At 42.4% G+C, this 17,495-nt stretch overlaps 1 protein-coding gene across 1 annotated transcript in view; it reads left to right on the top strand.

The window, feature by feature from the left end:
• LOC308188006 (uncharacterized protein) overlaps positions 1-17,495 on the top strand; it is a 327,367-nt gene that overhangs the window by 296,004 nt on the left and 13,868 nt on the right. Inside the window, exons 16-17 of the mRNA XM_080576526.1 lie at positions 8,016-14,668; positions 17,260-17,480. The gene's annotated coding sequence lies outside the window, so the exon portion shown is untranslated. The remainder of the gene's footprint in view (positions 1-8,015; positions 14,669-17,259; positions 17,481-17,495) is intronic.

The following is a 17,495-nucleotide window of genomic DNA, read 5'->3' as shown; positions in this document are numbered from 1 at the left end:
AGTCAGGAAAGCATCTGCTGCTGCACAACAAGTTCTTTGATGGTATGTCATGTCTGAGAGATGAGGGGGAGTTTCAGGATGCATAAGGGGAACCCAGAACTTGGCAGCATTTCCCAAATGCGATGTAGTCTTACTAGCAGAAATGTCTGTTCTGCCACTGAATCTCTGATGCTGAAAAAGGCTTGTGGCAAAATGACATAAATGTAATATGGGTCAGTGGCATAGGTGTTGCTTTGGTTTATTAGAATGTGAAATGAGTTGAATAATTTTTTGCCTGTTATTGTTTATGTGTGGGGGTGTAAACAGGCAGGTGCTTGAGCTTTCTGGTTAGTCTGTTGTTGCTCAAGCCCAGCCACAGGTTTAAGCAAATTAAACACACGAGGTAAATAGAGAAGACACTAGACAGGCAAATGGGGTCGGCGTGTACCTACAGGTACATTACCAGTAAGAAAGCACAGCGTGAAACGTCGAGATGTGCCCGAGCTGCCACCAGAGTGAGACTGCAGGCGGGGAGCTGGGAGGTGGCAGTTCTCTGGGACAAAGCTGCCACCTGCCAGGGGGCTGAGCAGCCCCGGTGGGGAACAGTCGCTGTGTGCATGGAGTCAGGTCTGGTCTGTCAAGAAGGCAACACACTTCCAGGTTGGCACAGCTGACAAGCAGGCTGCTGTCTGGACTTCCTGGAAACTGGAAGGCTTATACTTGAACTCATAATGAGGGGTGACTGGGACCGATCCCCAGGTTGTCTGACCTACCCAAACGATGACCATTCTTAGTCCTGTCTATTGCTGTATTTAGCGGTGGTCCCCATCATCATCTAAACGCTGTTCTCTGTCTCAGGAATCCACTGACTGCCACAATGGCAATCAGGGGCTGCAGTTTGGCCACATTGTTTTGATTTCTGTGCTTATATTCTTTACATTCCTCATGCAAAGACTGGTAGGAAGGCATCCTAATGGGTAACAACTTCAAGTTCTCCCATGTGAAGCCATCATTTTCCCTTTTTATTGCAGTTTAGCATTCTCATTATGTAGTGTATGTACTGTAGTTGCATGTTTTTAATCATTCGCCCTGCTTCCAAGCAGACTTTTTTTTCCCCTCATTCTAGCAGCTCTCTTGGGCTGCATACTCATTCAGAAAGTATTGAGAATAGGTTCTCAAACCATTTGACAAAGCATTGTTATCACTCAGGAAGCACTTCAGAAACAATTTTGAGAAGCCTATTTCACTAGATGAAAAGCCAAGGAGTGAGCTACTTATCCATGACTCCTTCAGTCACTAAGTTCTCATTGTAATACAACCTGAGGCAGGTGGCGGGAGGTGATTAGTAAAGGCCGTCAGCTATTATTAAAGAGTTAAAAATAATTCAAGTAATAAAATGCATTATAGATATCTCCACGTGTGATCACTATATAGGGGCAAGAACTGCTATGAAGAGAGAGATCAGGCTTTCAAGCACTAGAAAGGAGCTAAATCTCCATCTCTGCAGCCACATATACACCATCTCTTGGCAGTGTCCACCTGTGAGACCCATGTGAAGGGGCCATGTGAAGGACCCATGTGTGTCAGTGCTCATCCTCAACAAGCAGGATCAGTCCTTCCTACGCCTGTCCTGTCATGCCCTATCTGGGGAGAAGTACTTGGGGTGTAATTTGCCAGGGATGGGCTCCCATGGGATATTTTACTGGGAAACACAGTGCTAAAGAGCAGCAGACATATACTTATCTGTGTGCCTCAGGAGGGCTCTGGCTGTGCAAGTCTGAGCAGAAGGAGCAGGTTGTGCCATGGGTTTGGCCCCAACCGACGTAGCCATGGCCACTGTGTTTGTCCCATCCCCTCTGCCTCAGCACTGCGGGCACAACGTGGGTATTGGGGTTAGGGGGCTGTGCAGCTTACTGGCTCCCTTAAAAAGGGTGACACAAATGTACAGAGAAGCAAACCCTTGGCTGGAGCATGCCACAGGTCAGCCCCAGATCCCCCTCTCCTGCATGTGCCCAGCCAAAGGATAAAGCAGCTGTTTCTTTTTTGCCTTCTCTTTGCTCACCATTTGGGTTGTCCTTCCATTAAACAGAGGATTCTGTGGGTAGAGATGCATGAAAAATTAAAATGTGTTATTACTTATTCCCCTTTTGAACCATTTCCTTCCCTGAGGGTTATCTGCTTCTTAACTTTACCTGGCGACATGGGCGCATTGTTCATTTCTTTCATTAATCTCCATCCTACACAAACCTCTCCCTGTTCAGGGAGGTTATCAAAATTAAAATATCAGACTTTTGTCTGGGAATGTTTCCTTACCTATTATCACACCAAGGATTATGAGAATTGAAAGAAACAGGGAGATATGTGAGGGGTGGAATTGGGAGGGGAAAAAAAATTTGCACAGGAAGGGGGAAGAGAATTTTTTTAATTGGAACATGCAGTGATAAAATCAAAAAATTAATGAAGTGAGAGAGCTCAAGGTCAGTGCAGTACATGAAGATACTTTAAGCACCGTTTCTAGTTTGCTTTCTTGCAAAAACAAAACTCGTATGATCATCCAGTCTGTGCATGTCCGTCTGTCCACTTTTCCATTCCCCTCCCCTCCATGGTTTTCAAACCAGTCAGCAGATTTCAGTCAAATCTGAGAGAGAGGTGGAAGTTTCCAAAATAATTCCATTTTCCATTTCCCTTTTCACAAAATAGCCGCTGGCAGGAGCACGGGACCAGGTCCCATCTGTCACGTTGTTTTCCCAGCTCACTTCCGAGGCTCCCAGCTAACTCCTACACCGTGCCCAGCACCCCGCAGGCTGCCACCAGGGTGCTCTGGCGGAGGAGGGTGATTTTGTAACTCCCAGAGTTAGTTACTGCTAAAGGAGGGATTAATAACAGGAGGAGAACTACCGTCTTGTAGTTCACTTTAAAAGTCACTCAAGCAACAGAAAGGAATCCACTGGAAACTCGGCTTCATTACTTCTTCAGCTCGTAGAGCTCTCCGGCTTCGTTAACATCCCAGCACATAAAGCTAGCGGCAGCTCCTTAAGCATCCTGACGTATTGTGCTTGGAAATGGGGAGCTCCTCTGCTGTCAGCGGCCCTAGGAGAACGAGGACCTCCTCGTCCCTGGCTTTGCGCTGTGGTTTTGCTTTTCCTTTCCTAAGGCCATTGCCTAGCGGGCACTGTGCCCTGGGAGCGGTGCAAGTGCCTGGGGGATGCGGGGAGGTCGGGTACCTCGGGGTGCTGCAGGAACGAAGGCACAAGCTGCCCCAGGAGGAAACGAGTGGTCCCCCGAGCAAGGCGTCCTTGCAGGGGCAAGGATGCAGCTTGGAAAAGGAAAGCGTGTGCTTGATGGGCCATGAATAATTGATCCCGATGACAGCGACTCACAGGTGTGACATCACCGTTGGACGCATTAAGACGCTGAGCACCCCTTGGGGGATATTAGGAGTTGAATGACCCAGGGAACTCAAAGATATTAATGCATAATTTATTTTAATGGGGAAATAAGAAACTAGAACAGTCCATAAAACTCTGATCACATCCCACTTCTTTTGTTGTGTCTCCCCTAAAAGGGTGTTCAAGTGGAGACAAGCTCTTATGAAAAGTATCAGCTTTCCACAGGAAACGTTTTTCCCTGTGTGCAAAACCCAAAGTCATTGTACCTAATAATAACAGCAAGGTCTTGTTTAATTATTATAACTTATTAAGGCATGAATCCAAAAATAACAAGTTAATCAAAAAAAAAAAAAAGAAAAAAAAAAAGAGAGAGAGAGAGAGAAAGAGAAGCCCAAAAGGCAAAACAGGCCACTGAGCTTCATTCAGCAACTGGAAAACAGCTTGAATCCTGGTTCTCAAAGGATCCCTCTGAAGTTCAGTCTTGTAAAGTCCCACTTTGTCTCCTAACCCCTACACCGGTAGCATGTCCTGCAAGAGTATCTCTCTCTACAGAGAGTTTTTGGTGGTGATATCACCTGCAGTGCCTGGCTGCTGGATGCTTCTGCAGCTGAAAACCTCTTTTGATGCCAGCCTTTCTCTCCTCTTTAGTGGATATGCTTCACTCTCCTTTTTGGAGTGAATTTCTTTTGTGCCTCCTTTTTTTTTTTCTCCCTCTGGTTTTATTCCTCTCTTTTCTCCCCTAAATTGCACAGCTTTCCAGCAGCTTTTATCCTCCCTGTCTTTTTTTCTTATGGTTTTTGAGTAGAAGAGACTGCACCTCTTAAGGGAGAAGGTTGCATGAAAAGTTTTCATTTTTGTAATTGGATTAACTCTTTGATTGCCAGGTAGCATTTCCCTCTGTAGCACTTGTGGTAACAGGAATCACAAATTCTGTTTACTTTTACTTAGGACCACCTAAGTAAACACAGTGAAGTTTCTTGCATTCATTGCAGACAGTGGCTTCACAATGATACATCCATGGATGTATTGGACTAAGTTGTTAAGTATAGGTCATATGTAATAAAGTTCTTTCGATATTATATAGAATTTCAGTAGTTTTAGGTGCTGCTCAACTAGAAGACGCAATAACTGAAGCTTCTTTCTGATAACAGCCCCTTGGGACTGTCCTTGTTTTTACAGTTGGTAACAATGTGAGATTATCACTTAAGCTTCTACTCAAAGCAAACTTCTGCCAGCTTCATGTACAGAAACACTTCAGAAGTGTTGTCCAACCTGGACTTCCATATCATGTGCTGTAGATGAAACCTCCAGCCTCCAGCCAATGCCCAGAGGAAGGCTGTTCAGATGGCAGCTCCGTCAGAAAGTGAAGGCTGGCGGTGAAATCTAAACTCAACCCTCCCATCTATTACCTTTCGGTCACTGGGTCCACGGTCACCCACGGGGCTGAGGGCATAAGCAGGGACTGGATGGGTAGCTCAGTTACTGGGGATTTGAGGCAGAAGCTGGAAGGAACCCAGAGACTGAGGCTGCTGCCAACAGGACGAGGAAGAATAGCGTAGCTAAAGCTAGTTACACCACTGTTGTGGACTTGTGTACAGGTAGGACAGCTTCAGACAAGTATCTGTTCTTATCAGTGGAGTGTTAACAAGTGATATAGTAAGAAAAAAGGGGTGTCTATATTTCTCAGCCCTGGGAGCATATCTGTTTAGCTTGCAAGGCTTTTTTATTTCCTGAAATACAACTCACAAAGGCTGTGAGCCAACATAGCACAGAAGCACAATCTGTAAGGATATATCTGTGTACACATTATTAAACATTAAAGGTAAAGTTAGATTAGCAATAGCCCAAATAAAATGCATTGTGATTGAATCATTAATTTTAATAATAATAATAACCAGTACAATAATTTTGATGCTTTTTTCCTTTCACACAGTTCTTATTATTCAGTGTGAGAATGATCAGAGAACTAGAAAACATGACCTGCAATGAAAGATTGAACTAATTGGTTCTGTGCAATCTGTGGAAGAGAAAATGAAGCAGAGACATGGTAATAGTTTTCAAATACATAAAAGGCTGCTGCAGAGAAAAAGGGAGCACCTTGTTTTCTGCATCTATGGTGGATAAGACAAAAAACAGCAGGCTTTGTGTGCAGAAAAAAAAAAGGAAAGAAAAAAGATTCTGGCAAGACATTGGGTGGCTCAGTTAAGGACAGTAAGGCTGTGGAATAGTGTGTTTGGGGAAGAAGACCATCAGTAGATTTCTTAAAGAAGAGTTTAGTCCATCGGGCTGTCTGGCCTGCTGTGGTTGACATCTTACGGTGCCTTCCAGCTCTCTTTTCTATGCATATATTTATGAAGACTGCTTCTGTGATAGAAAGCCTCCTGTCTCACAACAGTGCCGTTAATGGCAATTCTGTCATTGGCATCTCTCAGAGAAGGATTGGGGCCTTTCAGGAAGTGAGTACCAATCAGGGAGTGCAAATCAATGTTGCTGAATGTTTTTTCTTCTTCATACATGTCAGGCCTTGCTTAAACACATGAGGTACTGTTGCGCTGTTGAATGACGAGTGGTACACAGATTGAGAATAGTGGCCTCACAAACTAGAGTCTTTAATAAGAAAACATACGAATAATGTGTCAGGCACCTCAGGAATATGCAACAATTCCAGTACTTTCTAGCAGGGACAGTTTATATGAGCCCAGTACCATATCTCCTGGTGGCAAACAAGTGTGCAATTTTATTTCATAAATATCATATTACATGCATTTGTAGAGTTCCTGTGCTACCAAAGGATGACCCAGTGGTAACGAGGCAAAAGCAGTCTCCAATACTGTGGGGTGCAATAGAAATCTAGCAGCCTTCTGCGAGATCACACAGCAGCTTCATATGAAAAGGCCGAGAGAAATGCCATGACAGTTAAAGTACAAGGGAAATTACAAACCATGAAGGGCCGTTGGTATGTTCAGATCATCTATTTTAAGCTCCTCTAGTTATTTGCTTTTTGAGTTTTGAATTATCCCTTGAGGGAATCAGTCTTTCTTAACAGACTCCCTAAGTGACTAAATTAGCTCCTAAGTTATAAGGTATGGGAACCTCCCTAAGTAATTATCCTGGTATTTGTCTGCAATGCTATGTTTAACATTCCAACTGATGAGCAACAATTTCCTGAATCCAGAACTGATGATCCTTGATCTTCAGAGAAAATTACATCAGTAGCTGGATTTCAGTGACGTGGCTTGCAGCCAGTTTCTGGTCAGATCATGGCTGCTACCAGCTGAGGCATCTACAGGCATGATCTTAGTGCCTCGCTGCCCAGTACCAGTTTGCTCATGGGAGAACAAGGGGAATATTAACTAGTTATAAAGCTGGACTTTTTCTGCCCAGCCTTGATTCACCTGCACTTGCTATTTCTCATATGCCTGGGTTATGTGACATATAAACATGATAAAAATCCCATCTGATCTACCTGTTATTCAGCGTGCACCTGGTTTGTGATGGACAGGGGCTCTTTGTAATTGCAAGCAGATTAGGGACCAACAGCCAACTGCCTTGCAGACAGCATGGCTGTAAGTACTTGCTTCTCAAAAGAACAGTAATGGAAGAGGGGAGAGGCTTTTCTGAGTTTTGCATTGCTTTTACCTAGGAGAGCCATATAAAAGCTTGATAAAATGGGAAATCTGGAAGCACAATGAGCCCTTACAATGATTCATCTCTCTTTTAACATGATTGGTAATGAATAGCGTGGTGGAATAACAGTCCAAGAGCCTGTTTGGAGCAAACTCATTTGGCAGATATTCCTCATAGAGTCAACACCATATAAGAGCCCAACAGGCAGAAATCAGAAATCAGTGTGTGAGATGTGCATATTATCCTCTCATATCTTGCTGATTTACAGCACTTCACAGTTGTTCTAGCAGAGACACCTACAGCTTCAACTTCTTAAATATGTAGGCAGGAAACCTTGTTAGGCAGAAATTTCCACTCCAAAGTTTAGAGCACATTGTAAGCCCATGTTTGCTCCACATGGACATGAGAGGGAGATTCCCTCAGTCAAAGGGTTTTAGAAGCTGCTAGAAGAATCCCGGCTTTTAGCCAGAAAATAAGCTGATGTTCAAAGTAATTAAGTAAATAGGTCAAAGGCATTAGAACACACTCAAAGTTAACCCCTTTCCTGGCCTTAATTGGTGTCTTTGCCTTCATAATTTTTAATAGCTACATCAAGGCCTACTCCACAGTCCTGCAAGGTAAATTGAAGACTCCTACCGATTTCAGCGGGATCTTAATGCTGCCTTGCTTGCTTTATCTTTAGTCAGAAGATAAATATCTTTATATATCTTTAATACCTTTAATATCTTTAAAAAGTATGTATGCCACTTTCATTCTTTCATTTTCTACTGTCCCTCTGATTGATATATGTCAGGATTTGCTCTAAACTGTGGGTAACTGATGGATCTTGGAACAAAATTATATTCTTTGGTGATTAACTGTCAAGAAGCTTCATTTCCCTCCCCCCTCCCCAACTCATTATTTGAAGGGTTTCCCATTCAGACAACAAAGTAATTAAGGGCACAGGATTCAACGTTGACTGTAACAGGACTATCCATCCAAATTTGACTTACATTACCTAATTTTGATTTTCCCCTGCAGATTATTTACAAGGCCAGACAGGTGTATTATCTCTGCATACAGTTCTTTATCAAGCATGACTGGAACAGGTGGCAACATACTGAAGTGTGTTTAATGGAACAGACGTTCAAATGCATATTTCAAAACCGGGCAAATGATTTCCTTTGTAACGCTGTCAAATCATGAGCAGTGACAATTTCAGGAATATGCTACCTCATCCCAAACTGGGTCTCACTTTCATGTCTAGCATCTGCTGACTGGTATGTTATTTTTCAGACTTTTGCAGTTTTTGCTGATGCCTGCTGTCTGTGCTTGGAAAAAAAAAAAGAAATGATTAGTCTTGGTATATAACTCAATTGCTTTGAACCAACTGCAAGTGGCCCTGGCTGGACTGAGTGCCTGGACCACTGGGCGACGGTCACCTTAACCTTCTGCACCTTTCAGCCCACCAGCTTTTGAAGCCAGTGGTAGTTGTTTTCAGCCCCTATGCTCAGCCCCTGACCTGGAATTCAGCCTTGTGCCAATGTACTCCTGCACGTTTGGGGAGGCTACCTGGTTTCACAGGCAGTCCAGATGGCTCCAGCTGTGAATGGGAGCATTACTGAGTTATTTCTCCTACCTAGGGACCTGGACAGTTCATGTGTCTTATCTATCAAGTTGTCATTGCCCTAGTTGCATGCCTTCCTTTTCCTAGGGCAAATAGGGAAAAGGTTGGAGGTTTGCAAAAGAAGGGGAGGCTTATTAATGCTGTTGACATTAGGTGTGTTTAGACATTTAACCTACGTGTTGGTGGCCCAGTTATCTACATAAACGAAGGAGGTGTGCACTTCCACTATGGGGCATCAGAGTGAAATGTGCAAAGCACTGTTTGGTAGATGGTATAAATGCTCCTTCAAGATTTCCACACTAAGAGCTTTATAGCTTTCACCCCATGTTAGTGATGGCTGAGTTTCTAATCCTTCAGACCCAGATCCAATTTCCAGTTACTTCAGCAGCAGGAAGCTAAAACCCTTGGAGTCTCATTGGTTTCAGCAGAATTATTCAAGCTTCTATAATGCAAAGGTTGAGCTCCTTTCTTAAAACAAACACGACTAATATTCTGGGTCATTCATGCATCTGAGAGTCATAATGGAAAAAAAGCTCTTCAAAGGTGCCCATTTTTGCAGGAAGGGATGCACAACAGCCTGTACGCCCAATGGAGATCACACTGAAGCCAATGAGACCTCCTGTCTGCCTTAATGTTACAGGCCACTGCAAGCCTCTGGCTGAGTTGAAACCATGAACAAGAGTGTTTATTACATTATTATCATTTTAGAGGCACACAACATTGTTTTATTTAACTGAAAAGAAAAAATATGTGAAATTATAAATATTATATGAGCTTTCATAACTGCAATATTCAGAACTGTTTAAATGAGCCAAGGCATTTATAGTAACTGAGCTAAACGACGATATTTTTAAAAGTATGTAATTAAATTTAGCTAGAAGTTGTGTATTTAACCAATATCAGATATTTCAGAAACAGTTATTTGTAATTCGACATTTTTAGGTATTTTTTTTAATTTCTTTGAAATTCATTATCAAACAAGTAGGAAGTTAATTAATACATTTCCTTTAGAATCATGTCAAAGGATATGTTAAACTGATACAATTTATAAAACACTATGCATTGATATGAACTCCCCACAGCTCTGAAATCTTAATGACAGGGAATATTGGCACTACCTTTAACAGTATTTAATCCTTCCATTCACTTACGACTTTTGTTTTGCTTAATCATACTTTTTCCCTACCAGCATAGTCACTAGACATGTTCACAAGCTGACAGGTTTAAAACAAAACGTCAAAACACAGCACAAATGGATTTTAGCCTGCCTGAAACTAATGGAGAAAGTGGGAACACTAAACATTTGGAGCAGCGTGGGACAATAAAAGACTCCAGAAGAATCCACGGCCATTTGACAAGTTAGATAACACGTGGACTAAACACTCCAAATACATAAAGTAAAAGGCTCAGAATGACAGAGATTTTATTAAATTGTAATGGCAGCAGCCCTTTATTTTGCTTTTGTAAACTGGAAATCAGTAGGGACAAAAGATGTTTTGTTCATTACAAACATTGGGCAGTTGTTCATACTGGTGTGCTACACCTCCAGCTAGCTAACTGCCTGAAAGAGCCTCATCGGGGCAGGGTGACAGTGTTCAGCACCTATTTCCTCTACAGCTGTCGCTCACCAAAACTTCTGATCTTTAACATCATGTCTAAACACAATTGCTTACAGCTACTTCAAGCTCTCGTGCTTTGGAATAGTTTCAGAAATTCTCATAAGTACACAAAGAATCGAACAAATGCAACAGAACCCTAATAAAGGAAGAGAAATGCTTGGTCAGGCCTTTTTTTGTCACTCTGTATGTCCAGCATAACTTCAGCTGCTTCTTTGAATTTCTTCTGAATTCAGGAGTGATGCAGAGTTGATAATACCATGAAACGCAAATAACCAAGAAGGTTTGGAAATGTGAAAAAAAAAAAAAACTTAGTAGGGTTGTTTATACCATCTTCAACATTAATAAGGAAATTGACCTATTAATAAATGCCAATCATCTTTAATTAGTCATCTCACTGGTAACTTAAGTGATCTTATTATTCACAGATATGAAGAAGCAGAAAAAGCAAGAGGTTAAGAGTTAATGAGCTACTTCTGTGCAGCTTCTCAATAATCAGATTGTATTGGAAGCTCAGAGTAGTGATTGGGAGGGAAAGCTTAGCCCATTCCTTTTCCTTTACAATTACTTGGTGACGTTCCAAACACAACCAGTATTTGGGCGATGTCCTCAAGCTCTGTGTAGACCATGAGCCCCTCCTCAGAAAAACACTTGTCCTTCTGTTAGTTTTGTGGGCTTTGCTCAAAAAAAAAAAAAAATTTGCCTGACAAAGGTGGGACGGATTACCACCAATTATTGGAAATTTATTCAGCAATGAAAGTATGTCAGCAACACCCATGAAATAACCAGGACATTGATCTTTGCAGCAATATACAGCCTCAAATCCAATGAAGTGTCCCCTCAGAGAGTTTTGGCAGGTAGCAGCGATATTGTTACGATAAATTCTTTAATCCTGACTCAGTCACTTTATTCTCTAGGAAAGTCACTAATATAAGCAGTTGACAGTATTTCATGTGCTTAATTCTCTCTGTGGCTAATTCATTAGCTAAGACGCCCACCTTTATTTACTATTCTTCAAACAAACTGGGATTAGATGGTTCCTGGGTAGCACAGATCTGACCCCATGTGCTGAACACACGGCTAATACGAATGATTTGTTGCAGTGTTGGCTGCCCAAATGTTGCTGGCAGCCTGCTTACCACAAGTTGTTTGTTTCAGTTACTTGATCACAATGTACCTGCCAGGTGATAAACTGATTTAAATAGGCATATTACATAGCTCCGCAATGTCTCAAAGAGTCTCTTCAGAAAAAAAAATTGAATCCATAGAATACCACCTATCACCCTCAATAAAAAGACCCAACTAGACCCAAAGGACCCAGAGAGCCTAAAGACAAAACCAACCATGAAGGACCCAGCCAAAAAAAAGCATAAGATGAGTGCTGTTGACCTACCTCAAGCTGGAAATCCCAAGGCAAGGACATATCATGTTGCCTGACTGACAATGTGCCATAAATTTCACTGCCCATATGGCACAGCAAGGAAACTTTGTCTTGCCCTTTCTTATTTTCTATCAAATAAGTATACATGAGCACTCAAATGGTTCTGTACACTAAGTAGCCTATAAAATGGGGTAGGAGTATACATCAGTCAAACAGACCTCGGTTATGCACAGCGGGGAGGAGAGTCTGGGCTGTCTGGTCCAGACGGTCATGTAAGCAATAATCACAGTAGTCCTTGGCAATGTAATTGCCCTCGAGGTATTGTCATTTGGCCTCAAAGATTCTTCTCAGAGGTTCAGTCAGAAGCACTGGCCTCTTAGGTCATGTTTGGTGCAAGGTACAAGTAGGTGTTTTGGGGAAGGGTGACAGTATGATGCTGAATGGTGGCTGGACCCTCCATCCCCTGGCCTTGCCTTCACCCCCTCCCCAAAGCCTGTGCTATCCAGCTGGAGCCTGTATTAAAACAACCACTTCTCCCTGGTTTTGCATCTTCCCTTACAAACAGGAGCCATAAATACCGAGAGCATTCAGCTACAGAGATAAAACCCAAATTCAAAGAGCAAAGTCTGCCAGACAGAATGAAACCAGAGGCTGTCTCAGAGCATAAGCACAGCTGTACCTTTGCCCAATTTACAGTACATTCTGAAATGTACTTAAATAACAGTCTTTTTCACTGCAGTCAGTTATAATGGTCATTAGAGTACTCTGCATCAGCTTTCCTTGATGCTCTCATGAGTCTGAATAGTAGCAATTTATTACCCACAGGGCCATGCAGCTTCAATCTCCAGTGGCACAATGAGATTTCTTTCATTACTATAGAGATATTTCGGTATGTTCATTCACTTTCCCTGAAGACAGAAAGACTGCCCCGGTGAGAATTAAGTACAGAAAAGCTCCATGCTGTACAATACACCTACCAAATTTTTCCCTGCTATTTTGCAGGATTTAGAAAGAGACCAGACCATTTTCTGAATCCTCACTGTTTTACTAAGGGATGGTCTGAACCTTCATTACACCCTTATGTCCCCAGCAAACCACGTAATGTGAAGGATCCATTTTCATCTTTCCTAGTCAAAGCAAGACAAAAGAACATTCTGGGCCATAATGAACTTGTACTGTCCCCAAGTGGCCCAAGGGTCACCTAAAAAGCAGAACAATTTCTAGCCCAAATGATATGTGTCCTTTGACATCTTTGGTGACTCAGGACTCCTTAAAAGCAGTGTAATTTTGTAGGCAAGCCAAGCACTGGTATGACATTTTTTTTTCTGAGTCATCCACTTTTCTTTGAAAACTCTGCCTACATTTGAACCATTTGTTTAGGATATATCCTGAATGTAGACAAAATGAAAACTCATTTATTCTTCTTTAGTCAGTCTGTTCCACAATCAAATTTTTATTGCTCCATTTCTAAACCTTGTGAGCAAAATAGAGGGAATACGTATCACCAACAGAATTCCTAGAGATTCACAGATTCTTCCAGCAAACCAGTGAACACCTGAGTGATTTATAAAAAGGCAAAACGCTGCTATTAAACCACCGAAACTCATTGGACACTTATTCTTTAGGACTCAGAGGTGACTAAATAATGAGCCAGTCATAAAGTTTGTGGCCTGTACTAACATCAGACATGGATGAGTTGCCTATTGTAATGCACTCATTAGGGACAGAGTAAGCACATCCCTGTATGCTTGAATAGAACAATTATTTTCTGCTGCAATTGAAATGAATTATCAAATGCCAAGTGAAAAGCTCTGTTCTGAGTCATCATTCATCAGAAAGATTTGTTCACAGCATTACAAAAGATCAAACATTTATATAGGAATGCAGTCTTCATGCCAGCAATCAACACTTCAAGCCCTTTCACACACCTGAATGGAGTCTGCTTTCATCTTTGCTACCAGCACTTTAAATTATCGCTATCAAGATGTAAGTGTTGTATGGTTGCATTCGCTGATATTTACTTCACCTTTTTTGAACTTTTCTGGCTGGAAAATTGTGCAAAAACCAGTAGCTTTTGCTGTCTGTAGGCCAGTGGCAACTTCAGGAAGTACTTCTTGAGGAACTTGGAAGGGAATCCATGGGCAAAGCACAATCCACAGCCAACTGCAGACTTGTTTGTGATAGCTTAGGAAATCCTGAGGGACTAAACAACCATCTACTCCTGTTCAAAAGTTAAAATGACCTTGTCCAACCAAATGGCTCTCCCCTTAAACGTCAGAGTGTAAGATGCAGTATGTACGGCATTGGAAAACAAAATGAAACTCACCCTACTACGGGGTACTTCTTTGCACAAGACAAAAAGAAACAGCAAAAGCAGGCTAAACATGAATCAGATCAAATTCTTCATATTTCTAATGGATGCCTTCTTATTTAGCTAAAGACAGAGTTAATATTACTGCTGAACTTACAAGCTTTATTAAGTAAATTACACTGATAGATAAGCTACAGAAAGTAAAATAAAAAAGAGGGTTACATTATACTAATAGCATTAAATCCCAGGATTTAATATGTACAGTTTAAAATTTTATCAAGGACAGATAGTCAAACGTGTTAATTGATTTCTTATAGGCACAAAATGACAATTTTACCAAAATGATCTCCTTGGTATATAGTACAGGCAGTACCAGAACTAAAATGGTGGATCACTTTGCACCATTCTTTGCATGTGAGGCATGCACACATGCACGTCTCAGTCACAGGTTTGCAATCCCTAGAAAACAGCTTTGACTGAGAGTTTGCTCAGTGCCCAGTGAATAAACCTTATATTAAAAACACGTATACATCCTACAGTTCTGCTACTAATGCTTTTAAGTCACATACCCAATTTCTGAATGGTTAACTGTTTCAGGTAAAACCAGATGGGTGCTCAAGAGCCTTCCAGTCAGCCTGGTCTACAACTCAGGTGGCCTCTCTGTACCTCCCACATCTTGGCAACTCCTGGTCACCCCATTAGCCTTGACCCTCTCCTGTGAGTCTGCTGGGACACTGCCTCCAGCTCTGGCACTGCCCTGTGAGTCTACATCTTGTTAGCCCAGGCGCTTCCTGGATTTCCCAGCACAACTCGGTCACCCTTCTGCTTTGCTTTACACTGCCTCAAATGCTGCTTTGATGGTTTGTCCATGCTCACTTTTGCAAGTGCCTTTATACTTGCCCCAGAATTTGTCTTTGAAATGAAGGACTCAGAGGCTGGGCACCGTTTTGTTGCTACAAATCTTCATTTAGAAAACAATCTGGGGGCAAAGCCTACAGTCTGTTCTGCACAGCTGTGGGTCCCCCACTTACCACGTTGGTGTACTGTCCCCAAGGAGCTCTCTCAGCTCTGCTGTAACATGGTGAGATGAGGAAGAGCAGAAGGGGGAGAAGAAAAGAAAAGCAACATGTTTCCCTACTTGTTTTGTAATGATTGCTAGAATGTCTTATTCTAGTAAGAACTCATTCTCATTAGAAAAGTCTAAATGCTTGACAATACCCTGTTGTTGTTCTTTCTTTTAGTAAATAGGTACGTGCATAAAAATGTTAGACATGAAAAGACAATTTCAGAAATTTTGAAGAAAATTAAGGGGGATGAGGGTGTAAGGGAATAAGTAAGCATTTCCCCAAAAGCCCATTTCCCGTTCTGCTCAGTTCTCTGGTTGCCATTTGTGGCAAAAAGAATCACATATGGCTTCAAATGGTCACAATTCTTACGTAATGCCAGACTCTCTGGTCGAAAACTAAAGCTATAACTCGCACTAGATTAATACCTTAACCCCTGATAAACTAATAAATGGCACATTCAAAAGAAATCTGCTGCATGCAACTTACAACTCAGTCCTGAGCGGATTCAGAGCAGTTACGCAGTACCAGAAGCCAGAAGAATTTCTTTGAAATTTTCTTTTAACCCTGTGTAGGACAGTGCAGGGCATTTGAGTAAGCCCGAGCTCTCTCGTTTCAGGCTCGCTAAATAAGAGCCGAGCCCATACGTATGATGATGTTACCATCTGCTGGACTCCAGGAGGAATGCAGCAGATCCAGGCAAACCCCTCAGGCTGCTGGCTGCAGCGAGGCGAGCTGCAATGCTTGCCCAATTTCCTTCTCCAATGTTTCTAAAGCAGCATGGACAGGCATCTCGGTCCCGAGCGGTCACCCTGTGGTGGCCACACGCTGGGGACATGGGTACCAACCCCAGTGTTGGGTGTTCTTCAGGATGCTGGGACTGAGAGCCAGCCGTGGAGGCCGGGAGGCGTTTGCTGGAAACTTGCTCAGGAGCACCAGCCTGCAAGGTCCAGGGGGCCTTTGGAGGCTTCCAGACTGTCCCACGGCACACCGAGCCCACCAGGGGACAGGGAGCTGGCATGGACAAAAAAATGGGGGAAGTAAAAGGAGTAAAGAAAGGGAGGAAGGCTTCAATGTGCTACCAGTGTGTGCTGAAAGCTCAGCAAATGCTTAGGTGCTCTCTCTGGATCTGGGCCAGCAGAACTAGACACACCAACTTCAGCTGGCTAAAAACGCTGTATTGCTCCCTGTACTGTCCACAGCAGGAGCTGGAGTTTTGCTTGGGATCTTCTACACTTAGGAAAAAATGAGACGAGCGTTTGACACATTTTCTGTTTCCAATCGGAATTTTAAAATGACAGGGAGTAATTGCTAGCTGGAACAAATGACAATTTTATAATCTCCCAGTTGTCAGGGGAGGAAGAGCAATGCAACACTGCTCAACATTTTTACAGCTGGAAGAAAAATTAAGAGGTTACTTTAAGCTGATAGGTAGAATAGTGTACATGGCGAGTCATTACATCTCAGTTATATGGCTTATACCCCTGTGCACCAAAATTGCTTTAACAAACAATTCTTCCTGGGACTGACTGTAATATATCTCACCTCATCAAAATCACTAGCACATCCACTGGTACTTCTCAGAAGAAGCATCAAAGCTCAAGGACTGTATATTATGTTAAACAGTTTAATATCGGATATAAAACAGTGGCGCTGGTGCTAGGGAAACAACTGCAGACTATCTGAAGAGTAATACCAACTGAGGGAGGTCATGGGCAATCCATGAGTAGGGGAAAATTTAATATTTAACTTTCTCTCCCATCTGCAGTATTTAATCCCTTGATAAAAGTCCTTGATCTTTGATATTTGGAGTACTAGAGGAATTGTTGGATTTTCAGAAGCATCCTTTCTGTCCAAAAGAACACTAGGTAGAAAGGATCAACTGGTAATGCTGGGACTGAATGAAGTACTAGAGAAAATACTCAGATAAAATGATGTAACTACGCTCAGTACAGCCGCTGCCTAATTTCCAGATTCCAGGCACTTACCGCACTACTGATGGTCTGCTCAAAGCGAATCTGCGCTGTAAAGCCGGGATATTCAACAGAGGAATCTTCTGCGCATGTGCTATGGATGTTAACATTAAAAAACAAGGGACTGATCTACAATGCCCTCATCTAAGTAAGCCCTGCAAGATTTGTGCTTTTATCAAATTCTGTAGTTAGAGCGAGGTGCGTTTTCTTGGCACATAGAGATTCAGAAGAAACAGACACCTGAATTGTCAGGATATTTATATACATTTGTTTGCTCTTTTCCAACTGATATTCATCTTATATATCTTTCCAGGGCATCTCTTGGACTAAGCCAACCTCAATATTCCTCACTTTGATCTAGGGCTGAGGTACGGACGGATCACAGATCCTCATATTCGGCAGTTATACACGTGTGAACCAAAGGAGGTTAAATACGCAGGAGGGTGTTTGTTTGGAGGATTCATGTCCCATTCTGCAGCCTGTGCCAGGAAGAGGCCCACAGAGAGCAGCGAGTGACACTAACGAAAAACTGGGGTAGGTGACAAGAGG

The sequence above is a fragment of the Anser brachyrhynchus genome, assembly GCF_964034855.1.
Source record: "Anser brachyrhynchus genome assembly, chromosome: 1".
In the NCBI taxonomy this organism is placed as follows: domain Eukaryota; kingdom Metazoa; phylum Chordata; class Aves; order Anseriformes; family Anatidae; genus Anser; species Anser brachyrhynchus.
Note: the sequence above shows the minus strand (reverse complement) of the source record. Positions and strands in the feature narration are given on the sequence as shown.